At 36.4% G+C, this 15,459-nt stretch overlaps 1 long non-coding RNA gene across 2 annotated transcripts in view; it reads right to left on the bottom strand.

Moving 5' to 3' along the window:
• The window catches only part of LOC109500553, a 141,073-nt gene extending 129,899 nt beyond the window's left edge, over nucleotides 1–11,174 (bottom strand). For both annotated transcript variants that reach the window (XR_006598968.1, XR_006598966.1), the window contains exon 1: nucleotides 10,349–11,174. This is a non-coding gene — a long non-coding RNA (uncharacterized LOC109500553). The remainder of the gene's footprint in view (nucleotides 1–10,348) is intronic.
• Nucleotides 11,175–15,459: the final 4,285 nt, after the last annotated feature.

Raw genomic sequence — 15,459 nt, 5'->3', positions numbered from 1 at the left:
ATTCCCAAAGCTAAAACAGGAGACAAACACAAAGTCATAAAGGAATTTTAACCCTCTGGTACCTATAGCTACAAAAAAAAAAAAAAAAATTAAACAAAACACAACTTCTGACCAAATTAGCACAAATACTCACACAAAAGTCCTAGTTACCTCAGTTCCTAATAGGTGATGCAATATATCTAGATTTCAAAACAAAAAAACCCAAGCTTTAAGAAGAAAACACACAGACGGCATAAATAACTCAATTATCAGAACCAGACTCAGTTATAACCCATATGTTGGAATTATCAGACAAGGAATTTAAAATAGCTATACTTGGGGCGCCTGGGTGGCGCAGTCGGTTGAGCGTCCGACTTCAGCCAGGTCACGATCTTGCGGTCCGTGGGTTCGAGCCCCGCGTCGGGCTCTGGGCTGATGGCTCAGAGTCTGGAGCCTGTTTCCGATTCTGTGTCTCCCTCTCTCTCTGCCCCTCCCCCGTTCATGCTCTGTCTCTCTCTGTCCCAAAAATAAACGTTGAAAAAAAATTAAAAAAAATTAAAAAAAAATAAAATAGCTATACTTAATATAGTAAGGGTTCTGATGGAAAAATAGACAACATTCAAGAAGAGATAGATGATCAATGTAAGCAGAGACATGAAAATTCTAAGAAAGGAATCAAGAAAATACTAGATATGACAAACACAGTAACAGATAGGAAGAATGTCTTTGACAGTCTTTTTACATGGCTGAGGAAAGACTTATTGAACTCAAATTTAAGTTAATAGAAGCCTTCCAACTGAAATGTAAATAAAAAAGAATTAACAACAACATAAAAGAAAACAAAATAGATCATTCAAGAACTGTGTGACAGTAACAGATGGCATAATAACGTATACAGAAAAAAAATAAAGACTCCACCAAAATACTATTAGAAAAAATAAATGAATTCAGTAAAGTTACAGGATATAAAAAAGGGAGGCAACATAGGGGGACAACTGGGTGGCTTAGTAGGTTAAACCAGTAGGTTGATTTTGGATCAAGTCATGATCTCACAATTTATGGGATCAAGCCCCACATAGGGCTCCGTATTGACAATGCAGAGCCTCCTTGGGATTCTCTTCCTCCCTCTCTCTGCCCCTTCCCCCTCACACTCTCTTTCAAAATAAATAAACTTAAAACAATAATATACAATGGGGATAAAACATATTCTTCAATAGAGAGTTGTTGAGAAAACTGGACAGCCAAAGAATGAAACTGGACCACTCTCTCACACCATATACAAAATAAACTTGATAGGTTAAAGACCTAAATGTCAGACTTGAAACTATAAAACTCCTAAAAGAAAATATAGGCAGTACGTCTTGGATATCAGCCTTAGCAATATTTTTCTGGATGTGTATATCTGGTCCAGGGAAACAAAAACAAAATAACAATTAAAACTACATCAAAATAAAAAGACTTTACACACTAAGGAAAACCATCAATAAAACAACAACAAAAAAACAGAATCTATTAAATGGGGAATGATACATCATTTGCAAATGATACATCCAATAAGGGGTTCATATTCAAAATATATACAGAATTAATATAGATATACATTTAAAAATAAATAATCAATTTGAAAAATGGACAGAGGACCTGACTAGACATTTTTTTTCCAATGAAGAAAAATGGATGGTGTACCACCTCATACCTGTGAGAATGGCTAAAATTAACAACCCAGGAAACAGATGTTGGTGAGGATGCAGAGAAAGGGGAACAATTTTGCATTGTAGGTAGGAAAGCAAACTGGTGCACCCACTCTAGAAAATAGTATGAAGGTTCATAAAAATTAAAAATAGAACTACAACCCAGAAATTAGATACTACTAAGTTTTTATCCAAAGGATACAAAAAATGTGGATTTAAAGGGACACATACACCCAAATGTTTATAGCAATGCTATTAACAATAGCCAAATTATGGAAAAAGCCCAACTATCCATTGACTTATGAGTGGGTAAAGAAGATGTCGTGTATATGTACACACACACACACACACACACACACACACACACGATGTAAATTTATGTGGCGATCAAATAGAATGAAATCTTGTCATTTGCAGCAACGTGGATGGAGCTAGAGTGTAGTATGCTAAGTGAAATAAGTCAGTCAGAGAAATACAAAATCATGATTTCACTCATATGTGGAACTTAGAAACATATTAACATAGGGGAAGGGAAAGAAAAATAAGATAAAAACAGAGAGCAAGGCAAGCCAGAAGAGACTTTTAAATACAGAGAACAAACTGAGGGTTGCTGGGAGGGAGGTGAGTGGAGGGATAGGCTAAATGGGTGATGGGTATTAAGGAGGGCACTTGTTGGGATGAGCACTGGGTGCTCATATATGGAAGTGATGAATCACTGGGTTCTACTCCTAAAACCAACACTACGGTGTATGTTAACAAACTTGAATTTAAAAAAAAAAATAAAAGAAGACAAATGTATAGTGAAAAGACACATGAAAAGATGATCAACATTATTAATTATCAGGGAAATGCAAATTAAAACCTCAATTAAACCCTCTCCTTATTCCCCATCAGTGGTTTTGTTAAAAATGTTTATACTACTCAAAGCAATCTACACATTTAATGAAATACTTATCAAAGAACCACCACCATTTTTCACAGACCTAGAGCAAACAATCCAAAATTTGTATGGAACCACAAAAGAGCCTGAATAGCCAAAGCAATGGCAAAAGAGAAAAAAAAAAAAAAACTGGAGGCATCATGATTTTGGATTTCAAGCTACATTATAAAGCTGTAGTCATCAAGACAATATGGTACTGGCAAAAGAACAGACAACTAGATCAATGGAAGAGAATAGAAAACCCAGAGATGGACTCACAACTATATGGTCAACTAATATTTGACAAAAGCAGGAAAGAATATCCAGTGGAAAAAAGACAGTTTCTTCAACAAATGGTGTTGGAAAATCTAGACAGCAACATGCAGAAGAATGAAACTGTCCCACATTCTTACACCACACACAAAAACAAATTCAAAATGAATGAAATACTTACATGTGAGACAGGAAAACATCAAAATCCTAGAAGATAACAAAGCAACCATTTGACCTCAACTGTAGCAATTTATTACTAGACATGTCTCCAGAGGCAAACATGAACTCTCGGGATATCATCAAAATAAAAAGCTTCTGCACAAAGGAAACAATCAACAAAACTAAAATTTAGCCTAAGGGTTGGGAGAAGAGATTTTCAAGTAATATAGGTGATAAAGGATTAGTATCCAAAATCTATAAAGAAATCATCAAACTCAACACCCCAAAAATAAATAATCCAGTTAAGAAATGGGAAGAAGACATGAATAGACACTTTCCCAAAGAAGACATCCAGCTGGCTAGTAGACACATGAAAAGATGCTCAACATCATTCACAGTCAGGTAGATACAAATCAAAACCCACAATGAGATACCACCTCACACCTGTAAGAATGTTTAAATTAACACCACAAGAAACAACAGATTTTGCTGAGGATGGGGTTAAAGGGAAACATTCTTGCACTGTTGTTTGGAATGATAACTGGTGTAGCCACTCTGGAGAAGTATGGAGAGTTCTCCAAAACTTAATAATAGAATCACCCTATGATCCAACAATTGCAATACTAGGTATTTACCCAAAGGATACAAAAATACAGATTTGAAAGGGTACATCAGGGGCACCCTGATGTTAATAGCAGCATTACCAACAATAGCCAAATTATGGAGAAAGACCAAATGTCCATCAACTGATGAACAGATAAAGAGAATGTGCTATGTATATGGAATGGTATGTATAAGGAATTTATATGGAATTGATGAATGGATAAAGAAGATGTGGTATGTATATGGAATGGAATATTATTCAGCCATCAAAAATGATGAAATTTTTCCATCTGCAACAACAAGGATAGAATTAGAGGGCATTATGTTAAGCAAAATAAGTCAGTCAAAGACAAATATCATATGATTTAACTTACATGTGGAACTTAAGAAACAAAACAGATAAACATATGGCAGGCAGAAAAAAATGAGAGAGAGAGAGAAATAAATTGTAAGAGCCTCTTAAAGATAGAGAACAAACTGAGGATTGATGGAGGGAGGTTGGTGGATAGTGGGATAGATGGGTATGGGTATTAAGGAGGACACTTGTTATGATGAGCAGTGGGTGTTGTATGTACGTGACGAATCACTGATTTCTACTCCTGAAACCAATATTGCACTGTATGTTAACTAACTAGGACTTAAATAAAAATTTGAAATAAAAAGACCTGATCTCACAGTTGTGATCAGTTCATGATCTCACAGTTCATGAGATTGAGCCCCATGCCAGGCTCTGTGCTGACAGCAGGGAGTCTACTTGGTATTCTCTCTCTCCCTCTCTCTCTGCCCCTCCCCCACTTTCTCTCTCAAAATATATAAATCAACTTAAAGAAGAAAACAAAGCAAAACATAATGATATATAACTTCATACCAGTCAGAATGGGTACAAAACAAGAAAGAAAGAAAGAAAGAAAGAAAGAAAGAAAGAAAGAAAGAAAGAAAGAAAGATTGAATAAGTGTTGGTAAGGACGTGGACAAAATAAAACACCCTTGTGCATTGTTATCGAAAATATAAATTGGTGCAGCCACTATGGAAAGAATATGTAAGTACCTCAAAAAGTTAAAAAATATAAATGCCATACTACTCAGTAGTTCCACTTATGGGTAGTTATCCAAATAAAATGAAACCAATTTGAAATGATATATGTACCCCTATGTTTATTGCAGCATTATTTACAATATCCAAGGTATGAATCAACCTAAGTGCCCATTTATAGTAAATAGATAAGGAAGATGTGGCATACATGTACAATGAAATATTACTCAGCCATAAAAAATGAAATGTTGTCATTTATAACAACATGGATGAGCCTACAGATTATTATGCTAAGTGAAATAACTTGGCCTAAGAAAGACAAATACTATTTGATTTAACTTACATGTGGAATCTAAAAAACAAAACAAAACAAAACAAAAGGACAAAGAGACTTCTAAATATCAAGAACAGTTGCACATGCCAGAGGGAAGAGGATGCAGGGATAGATGTACTAGGTGAAGGGTATTAAGTGGTACTAACTTGCAGTTATAAAATAAATAACTTATAGGGATGAAAAGTATACCATAGTGCATATATTCAATAATATTGTAATAAAAGTATGGTGACAGGGGGTAACTACACTTATTGTGATGGGCATTTTGTAATGTTTATAATAGTTGATTTGCTACATTTTACACCTGAAACTGACATAATACTATATGTGAACTATACTTCAATTTAAAAAAAAATGAAAAAATTGAGATTTAGGCTTTTGGTTATGGAAAGAATGTCACTGGGATAAAAAAAAAAGTACAGCACAACATTTTATGGTGACAGAAGGTAGTTACACTTGTGGTGATCATGGCATAAAGTACAGACTTGCAGAATCACTATGTTGAACATCTGAAACTAATACAACATTGTGTATCAACTCTACTTCAATTTTTAAGAAAGTTAAAGTAAAATTAAAAAAAATAAATCAAAAAATTATGTGACAATATGAAAAGGTATAACCTACTCATAACTGGAATATCAGAATGATTAAGAAAGAGAGAATAGAGAAGAATAAATATTTGCAGTAAAAAAAATCTTACCTACTAAAGAATAAGGATAGAAATTACAGTGGAAAAAATCAATATGATTGTTTGTTTGATAACCTCTGGCTAGGGTAGCTAATAAAAAAGAGAGAATATACAAATAACCAATATTACAAATGAGAGAAGAAACCACTACTGATTCTATAGCTATTAAAAAGACAATAAAGTCATACAGTAAAGAATTCAATGTACATATGTTTGATAACTTAGATGTAATGGATTAATTACTTGAAAGGCACAAGTACCAACACTCAATCAAGGAGAAATAGATAACTTGAATAGTCTTATACCCATTAAGATTTGATAATTAAAATATTCAAGGGGCGCCTGGGTGGCGCAGTCGGTTAAGCGTCCGACTTCAGCCAGGTCACGATCTCGCAGTCCGGGAGTTCGAGCCCCGCGTCAGGTTCTGGGCTGATGGCTCAGAGCCTGGAGCCTGTTTCCGATTCTGTGTCTCCCTCTCTCTCTGCCCCTCCCCCGTTCATGCTCTGTCTCTGTCTCAAAAATAAATAAAAACATTGAAAAAAAATTAAAAAAAATATTCAAAAAAATAAAGCATTAGGACCAGATGGTTTTAGTGATGACTTCTAATAAACATTTAGGGAAGAAATAATACAAACGTTTTGCAATATCTTCCCCAAAATAGAACTAGTGGGAACACTTCCCAACTCATTTTATGAGACCAGCATTTTACTAATACCAAAACCAGGAAATTACATTGTAATAATAGAAAACTAAATACCAGTATCTCTCAAGAACATAGATTCAAATATCTTTAATAAAATGTTATTTAGCAATGTATAAAAAAGATTATATAGGATGACCAGAAGATATTAATTAAAGGAAAGACTGGTTCAACATTTATAAATCAGTCAATATAATTCATCACATTAACAGTTTGAAAAAGGAAAAAATACAATCCTATCAATAAAGCATAAAAACATTTAACAAAATTCAAGTCCTATTCATAATAAAAAATCTAAAGAGAACAATAGGAATGGAAGGAATTTTCTTAACCTAATAAAGGGTATACATGAAGATATCTACATCTAAAATCTAAATCTAAATATAACATCATAATGGTGAAAGATGATTCTTTCCCCTTATAATCGGGAACAAGGCAAATATGTCTCTCTTACCACTCTTATCCAACATTATACTGGCTTTCCTCACTAGTGCAATAAGACAAAAAGAAATAAAAGGCATACAAATTGAAAAAGAATAAGTAAAGATATTTTTATTTACAGACGAAATAATTCTCTATGTAGAAAGTCTCACAGAATTTACAAGAAAGCTTCTGGTACTAATAAGTAAAATAACAAGTTTGCAGGATACACTGCTTCTTATAAATCAAAAATTAACTATTGGAATTGAAATTTAAAAATGATATTTACAATAATACCAAGAAATTAAATGCTTAGGTATAAATACGTGCAGGATTTCTATGCATAAGAGTAATTAAATAAATCAAGTAAAATCTAACTAAATAGAGGGGTATTCACTATTGAGAGACTCACATTGCTAAAATGTCAATTCTTTCCAACTTAATCTATAGACTTAGTAAAATCCCAATCAAAATCCCAGGAAGCCATTTTGTAGATATCAAGTGATCACAAAACATCTATGAAAACACATAGGAACTAGAATAGTCAACATAAAACTGAAGAACAAAGTTGGAGGACTCACACTACCAGATTCAAAACTTAATATAAAGATGCAGTAATCAAGACAGTATGGTAGTGGCAAAAATATCCCACAAAATACACACACACATAAAACAGAACAAAACAAAACAAAAAACAAACAAAAAGAATAAAAAATAAAACACCCCAAAAAACCATAGATTAATGGAACAGAACATAGAACCCAGAAAAAGACCCATGCAAATATAGTTAACCGAGTTTTGGCAAAAAAAACAATCCAATGGACAAAAAATGGTTTTCAACAAATAGCACTGGACAATTGGACATCCATATGCTAAAAGATAAACCTAGACTGAAGTCTTACACCACACAAAAATATTTTCTAAATGGATCATAGACTTATTGAAAAACTACGTATTTGACTTAGAATTTGGTGATGCATTTTTAAATATGACATCAAAAGCCTGACTCATGAAATAAAAAATTGCTGAATTGGACTTTATTAAAATTTAGAACCACTTTGCAAAAAAACATTTGTTAAGAGAATGACAAGTCAGTCCTCATACTGATAGCAAATCTGTAAAACACATATCAGATAAGTGATAACACATATCATTAAGTGATATCTGCATATTATACCCACAATATGCAGATATCACTTAAATTCAACAAGAATAAATCTAATAACTGCATCAAAAATAGGCAAAAGATTAAACAGGCATCAGATCAAAAAGATGTGCAGATAAAATATAAGCATATAAAAATGCTTAGCATTATTTATCATTTGAGAAATGCAAATTAAAATAGCAATGAGATACTATTACATCTATTAGAATGGCTAAATTCCAAACAACTGACAAAACCATTTGTGGGTGAAGACTCAGAGCCCAGGAGCACTCAGTCTTTGCTGGCACAAAACCAAAATGGCACAGCCACTGTGAAAGATAGTTTGTCAATGTCTCACAAAGTTAGCCATAATATTACCATACAATTAACATACCTAGGTATTTGACCAGTTGATTTGAAAACTGACATCCATAGAAATCCTGTGCTTTTTTACATAAAGCTTTACATAAACTTTTCTCATAATCAGTAAAAACTGAAACAATCAAGATGTCCCTCAATGAATAAATAGGTTGCGGTATATCCTTATATTGGAATACTATTCAGTAATAAAAAGAAATGGGCTATCAAGCTCTGCAAAAACATGGAGAAACCTTAAATGTGTATTACCAGATGAAAGAATCCAATCTGGAAATGCTATCCACCTACTGCCGGGGTGGCTCAGTTTGTTAAGCTTTTGACTTCAGCTTAGATCATGATCTCACTGCTCATGGGTTCGAGCTCCCTGTCAGGCTCTGTGCTGACAGCTCAGAGCCTGAAGCATGCTTCGGATTCTGTGTCTCCCTCTCTCTCTGCCCCTCCCCTACTCACACCGTCTCTCTCTCTCTCAAAAATAAATAAATGCAAAAATAATTTATATAACATTTTGCAAAAGGCAAAACTGTGGAGAGGGTGCTTCTATCAGCTGTGTCATGGGTTCATAGAGATGCACCATTGCATAGCTGAGGCCTAGGAGATTTTTCTTAGGGCAGTGAAACTATTCTGTATGACATTGTAATTGTGTATATATTACACGATGAATTCACCAAAACCCATAGAATTGTACCACACAACCTTCTCATCACTCCACATTCATAGTTGAAAGCAGTAAGTGAAGGAAAGAACCTGTCCCTATGATTATTTTTTGATTTGAGGAAAATTACTCCCCAGACTAGACAATTCATACTCTTAAGCCCGCACACTCTCTATTATTCCATGGGGTTGACATCATCTTTCTCTTAAATAGAAACTTGCACAGAATCCCCTTAAAGAGGCCCAATGTAACCATTCATGTATCTGTAAGTGCTCAGCGCCCCATTCTTCCTGCCTTAAGGCTGAAAAAGCTACTGGGAATAAGAGGGTTAACTGAGAAGGGAGGTCACCAGGAAGCAGTGCTCAAATTTGTCCTCATCCCCTCATGCTTTTAATTATGTTTTGTGAAATATCAGTTATTATTTTATTCTGTATCATAATTCCAAGATGATGAGGTCTGTAAAATTTTGAACTAACTTTACGTCTAAACATGCAAAGCCATTCCAAAGCTTAGACAACTGGTGAAGTTAATACAACAGCCTATGCAAGAGACTTGTAATTCTGGTTAAGTGTTTACATCTGGAGTGATAAATGAGAAATGGTTTGTTAATAATCGTGATGCCACTAAGAGGGAAGGAGAAGAGAGAGAAAACAGGGAGATGACGACAAATGCACAGCCTCCTCTCCTCTTTTGCACAAACATCCCCAAAGAAGAGCCCAGGGCCAGTGCAAGACGCTACCAGACACTGCAATGTAGGGAGAGAAGTGTGCAAGCATGCTCCCAGAAGACCCCTCCCAGCACTGAGAGACACAGGCCCCCCACCCTTCCCCCTCTGCTGCTGCAAACACAAGTGGTTCCTCAGTCAGGAGCTTTGTTTTCAGAAACACAGTTTTACTCATGTGCCTGAAATCAGCTTTTACTCAAGAGTTCCAATTTAAAACATTTAAGCTTTACTACAATAATGAACATAGAAAATGTTTAAAAAAAAAAAGTCCCTTCCAGCAAACTAATCACCTTTGTCTTCAAAAGGACAAAACAAAAGAAAACAAAGCAAAAAAAAAAAAAAACAAAAAAACAAAAAAACAAAAAACAAAAAAACACCTGCACGGATATGACACTGGGCTGAGCCAAACTATACCTACTGTGGCCTCTTCTTGGATAATTATGTAGAATATCATTAGTACCCTGTACCAGTCCTGAACTAGGCATGCTTCTGGGAATGGAGAGGTAAAGTGGGGGAAAGGCTTTCATTGAACACAATTTGCATTTCTGATAGTAGAGTCTCCTAAGGCTATGGGTTTTTTTTTTCCTTTTTCTTTTTTTCTTTTGAGTTGTTCTTGAAGTCACCCTTGGCTCTATGAAGTTCTTAACTCACCTCTTGTCGAATTCCATCTGCCTTTTAATTCCACATCTTAAACCATAGATGATCAGGACTTCTCCATTCATCCACACCTGAATCGAAGACCTCAAATATTCCATCCCAAATGTCCACACTCACAGTTGTATTTGGATGGGGAGCAGATGGGAAGAAAAGCAATTTATTTGGAGCCACTGAAGGCTGTCTTCATAGTAATAGAATAGAAAATGGCTGATGAACGGCTGTCAGCCTAAAGGAAAGAATGGCGGGTTAGAAGGGTAGGCAGAGCATTAGCCCTCTGTATCTCCCTACGATTCCCACCCTTGCTTCTGCTGTGACCCTAAAGGAGACACAAGCACAATGAAGAACTTGCCAGGCATCAAAGAGAGTGCAAGGCCGGAAGCCCCCTCCTCTCAACGGGAGGGCTCACCGCTTGCCCCTCCCTCCAGCACCGCTCCCTCCCAGCTGTCTGTCCACACATTTGTTCTCAGAAACAAAGCTCTCACAGACACAGACCCGCACTCCAGATTTCCCAAGAATACCCCCAATCTTAACATTGTGCTTACAGTCTTGTCAAACAGTAGGGATATCACATATGAAGTACATCCCTGCCTGTTGGCAGCAACAGAATGTTGGGTTTGGGGGATGTCAAATAATGAACGTGGATGTCACTATTTCAGAAATCTTGATGGAGCTACCTGAAGCTTTAATGATTTATTCATTCAGCCTTCACTAAGACTCCTCTCTCCTTACATTAATTCGTATTGTCCAGCCCCAGCTTTAAGCAATTTGCTGTCTGAATCCAGAGACTCTCAAGGTTTTTATTAACCTTTTATTCTACATAGGAACCAGAGATCCCTTCAGACCTTTCTGTAGCCAATCATCAAATTAAGGCAACTTAAGTGGAGGCAATTTAAGTCGGAACAGTTGTAGAATATAAAATAGATGATTAGGGCTCTTAAGCCTAGGAAGAAGAATAGGTGGGGAGGGGTAGAATGGAGAAACAGCACAGCCAGCATCTCCCTCACCCCCATACTCCTCCCCCATCAGTTTGCCCCTGTGAAAGAAGAAAAGAGAACATGCACAAAGAGGATCCCTTGGTGTACAAAGCCCAGCAGGGAGACCCCTAATGCACAAAGAAGACTTCCCCTTGTCTTCTTCCCCCACACCATACCCCATGCCTGCCAGCAGCTGGTTCTCATGCACAATCTCTCCAGACACACAGTCTGGACACCACATTCTCTGAAGTGCCACAATTTCAAGCATTCTGCAGTGGATTTATTCATATCTGCTGTCTTCTTAATCCTATGCAAAAATTTTATATAGGATTGGAGTGTGAAGTGAACCTAATAGGGAAGTAGTGGACATTTCCGAAGTGGAAGCAACTTTCCAAACCTACTACTATTTTGTTCTATTTCTGATACTGTTTCCGCCCTCTAAGCCAGTATTACTATTCAGTTTGTTTAATTGAAATCTCCTTTCTGGGATGTGTGGGTGCTTAGTCTGTTATGTCCGACTCTCCAGTTCAGCTCAACTCATGGTTTTGTAGTTAGTGTGTTCAAGCCCGGAGTCAGACTCTGCACTGACAGTGTAGAGCCTGCTTGCGATTCTCTGTCTCCCTCTCTCTTACCCTCCCCTGCTAATATTCTCAATCTCTCTCTCTCTCTCTCTCTCTCTCTCTCTCTCTCTCTCCTCTTTCAAAAAAATTTTAAAAGGTAAAAACATTAAAAAAATAAAATCTCCTTTACATTTCCAGTTTTACATGATCTGTAACATATATGCTCTAGGGGCCCAATTAACCAATATTGGAACTCAGTAACCACAAATGTTTGAAGATATTAACCAGAGAAACCAAGAGGGTCGATCATTTAAAGCTAAGTTCATGCTGATCTATAAGAGACACACGGTGCAATTTGTCAAAACCTCAAAATTAGAAGGAAGGAGAGGGGGTAGATGATGGAGGGAGAACAAAAAACAAACCCACATTCCCATACCTCTCTGACCCACCCCCATTTCTACAGGGAGCTGAGACAAAGGAGAAGCCAGTGCTCCTAGAAGGCTCTCCTGAGGTCAGAGGACCCCATTCTGTCCCTCTCCTCCCCAACACTCTCCTTCTCACCACTCTGACACTGGTGGCTTTGTCTTCAGAAATAATGCCTGTACAGAATATGCCATTATACCATATTTCCCTTTGATAGCCCTAATTTTAATCATTTTCCCTTGTATCTGGCCACATGATTGAACATTAGTCCTGCATCCATTCTCTGTACCCGAGCAATAAGGAATGCAACCAAGAGCACAAAGCACAAATTTATGACAGTAAGGCATTGATATCTGTTATTCCATTTAGTCTTTATGATGCCTTCTTAGGCTGTCAAGCTCTTAACCCACTCCTTGTCAAAACCCTACAGCCTTTTCATTCTGTGTTAAACATCCACCCACCCACTCATGCACACATAAAGACACACATATGTAGAATATGAGGGCTTAATCTTTCCCTATATACATAATTCATGGATCTTAGTTATCTATTTAAAATCTGAGGGACCTGCAGTTACATGTAGGAAGATTAGTGGGATGGCAGAATGAGGTAATTTTTGAAGAGTAAAGCTGAGGCTGGGCTCTTTAGTAAGACATAAAATATCTTTTCCTATTCCGTTGGTTGCCTTTTAGTTTTGTTGATTGTTTCCTTTGCAGTGCAGAAGTTTTTATCTTCATGAGGTCCCAATAGTTCATTTTTGCTTTTAATTCCCTTCCCTTTGGATATGTGTCAAATAATAAATTGCTGCAGCTCAGGTCAGAGAGGTTTTTTCCTGCTTTCTCCTCTAGGGTTTTGATAGTTTCCTGTCTCACGTTCAGGTCCTTTATCCATTTTGAGTTTATTTTTGTGAATGGTATTTTTGTGAAAGTGGTCTAGTTTCATTCTTCTGCATGTTGCTATCCAGTTCTCCCAGCACCATTTGTTAAAGAGACTGTCTTTTTTTTTCCATTGTATATCCTTTCTTTGTCAAAAATTAGTTGCCCATACTTTGTGGCTCCAATTCTGGAGTCTCTATTCTATTCCATTGGTCTATGTGTCTGTTTTTGTGCAAATACCATGCTGTCTTCATGATTAAAGCTTTGTAGTGGAGGCTAAAGTCTGGGATTGTGATGCCTCCCACTTTGGTCTTCTTCTTCAATATTTGGCTATTCAGGGTCTTTTGTGGTTCCATACAAATTTTAGGATTGCTTGTTCTAGCTTTGAGAAGAATGCTGGTACAATTTTAATTGGGATTGAATTGAATGTGTACATTGCTTTGAGTAGTATTGACATTTTAACAATATTTATTCTTCCAATCCATGAGCACAGAATGTTTTTCCATTTCTTTGTATCTTCTTCAATTTCCTTCATAAGATTTCTATAGTTTTCAGCATACAGATCTTTTACCTCTTTGGTTAGGTTTATTCCTAGGTATTTTAGGCTTCTTGGTGCAATTATGAATGGGATCCGTTTCTTTATTTGTCTTTCTGTTGCTTCATTATTAGTGTATAAGAATGCAACTGATTTCTGTACATTAATTTTGTATCCTGTGACTTTGCTGAATTCATGTATCAGTTTTAGCAGACGTGGTGGAGTCATCAGGTTTTCCATGTATAATATCATGTCATCTGCAAAAAGTGAAAGCTTGACTTCACCTTTGCCAATTTTGATGCCTTTGATTTCCTTTTGTTATTTGATTGCTGATGCTAGAACTTCCAACACTATGTTAAACAACAGCGGTGAGAGTGGACATTCCTATCGTGTCCCTGATCTCAGGGGGAAATCTCTCAGTTTTTCCCCATGGAGGATGATATTAGCTGTGGGCTTTTCATTAATGGCTTTTGTGATGTTGAAGTATTTCCTTCTATCCTGACTTTCTCGAGGGTTTTTATCAAGAAAGGATGCTGAATTTTGTCAAATGCTTTTTCTGCATCGATTGACAGGATCATATGGTTCTTATCTTTCCTTTTATTAATGTGATGTATCACATTGATTGATTTGCAAATGACATATCAGACAAAGGGCTAGTATCCAAAACGTATAAAGAACTCACCAAACTCCACAACTGAAAAACAAAAATCCACTGAAGAAATGGGCAGAAACCATGAATAGACACTTCTCTAAAGAAGACATCCAGCTGACAGACACATGAAAAGATGCTCAACGTCACTCCTCATCATGGAAATACAAATCAAAACCACACTGAGATACCACCTCATGCCAGTCAGAGTGGCTAAAATGAACAAATCAGGAGACTATAGATGCTGGATAGAAGGTGGAGAAACAGGAACCCTCTTGCACTGTTGGTGGGAATGCAAACTGGTGCTGCCACTCTGGAAAACAGTGTGGAGGTTCCTCAAAAATTAAAAATAGATACCCTATGACCCAGTAATAGCACTGCTAGGAATTTATCCAAGGGATACAGGAGTACTGATGCATAGGGCCACTAGTACCCCAATGTTCATAGCAGCACTCTCAACAATAAATGTGAATTTAAAGATATTTTCAAATTATATCTGAGTGCAGATCATAATGGCTCCAAAGTATTGCTTACATCACCACTTTTTGAAATTTGAACATAACCTACCATTTTTCAGGCTCCCATTTAAATATGTCCTTTTGGGTAGTTTTATGGATAGGAGTTAGCAATATTCTCAGATTAGAATATGTGCCATCCAAAATCCTGATTAATTTGCTTAACAAATTAATATCTTTGGAGATTTGAAATCACATTTCTCCTTAGCTTTACCTTCTAGCTTTAAAAATCCCTCCACTGGATTATTTGTTTTTTGGTTAATAATCCAGTGAAGAAATTGGCAGAAGACATGAATAGACACTTTTACAAACAAGACATCCAGATGGCAAACACATGAAAAGATGCTCAACATCACTCATCATCAGGGAAGTACAAATTAAAACCACACTGAGATATTACCTCTCAATGGTCAGAGTGGCTAAAATGAACAAATCAGGAAATTACAGATGCTGGTGAGGATGTGGAGAAATGGGAACACTCTTGAACTTTTGGTGGGGATACAAACTGGTGCAGCCGCTCTGGAAAACAGTGTGGAGGTTCCTCAAAAAAATAAAAATAGAACTACCTTATGAC

Source organism: Felis catus, chromosome B3 (genome assembly GCF_018350175.1).
Source record: "Felis catus isolate Fca126 chromosome B3, F.catus_Fca126_mat1.0, whole genome shotgun sequence".
NCBI lineage: Eukaryota > Metazoa > Chordata > Mammalia > Carnivora > Felidae > Felis > Felis catus.
The sequence above is the reverse complement of the archived record's forward strand: the minus strand, read 5'-3'. Positions and strand labels throughout refer to the sequence as shown.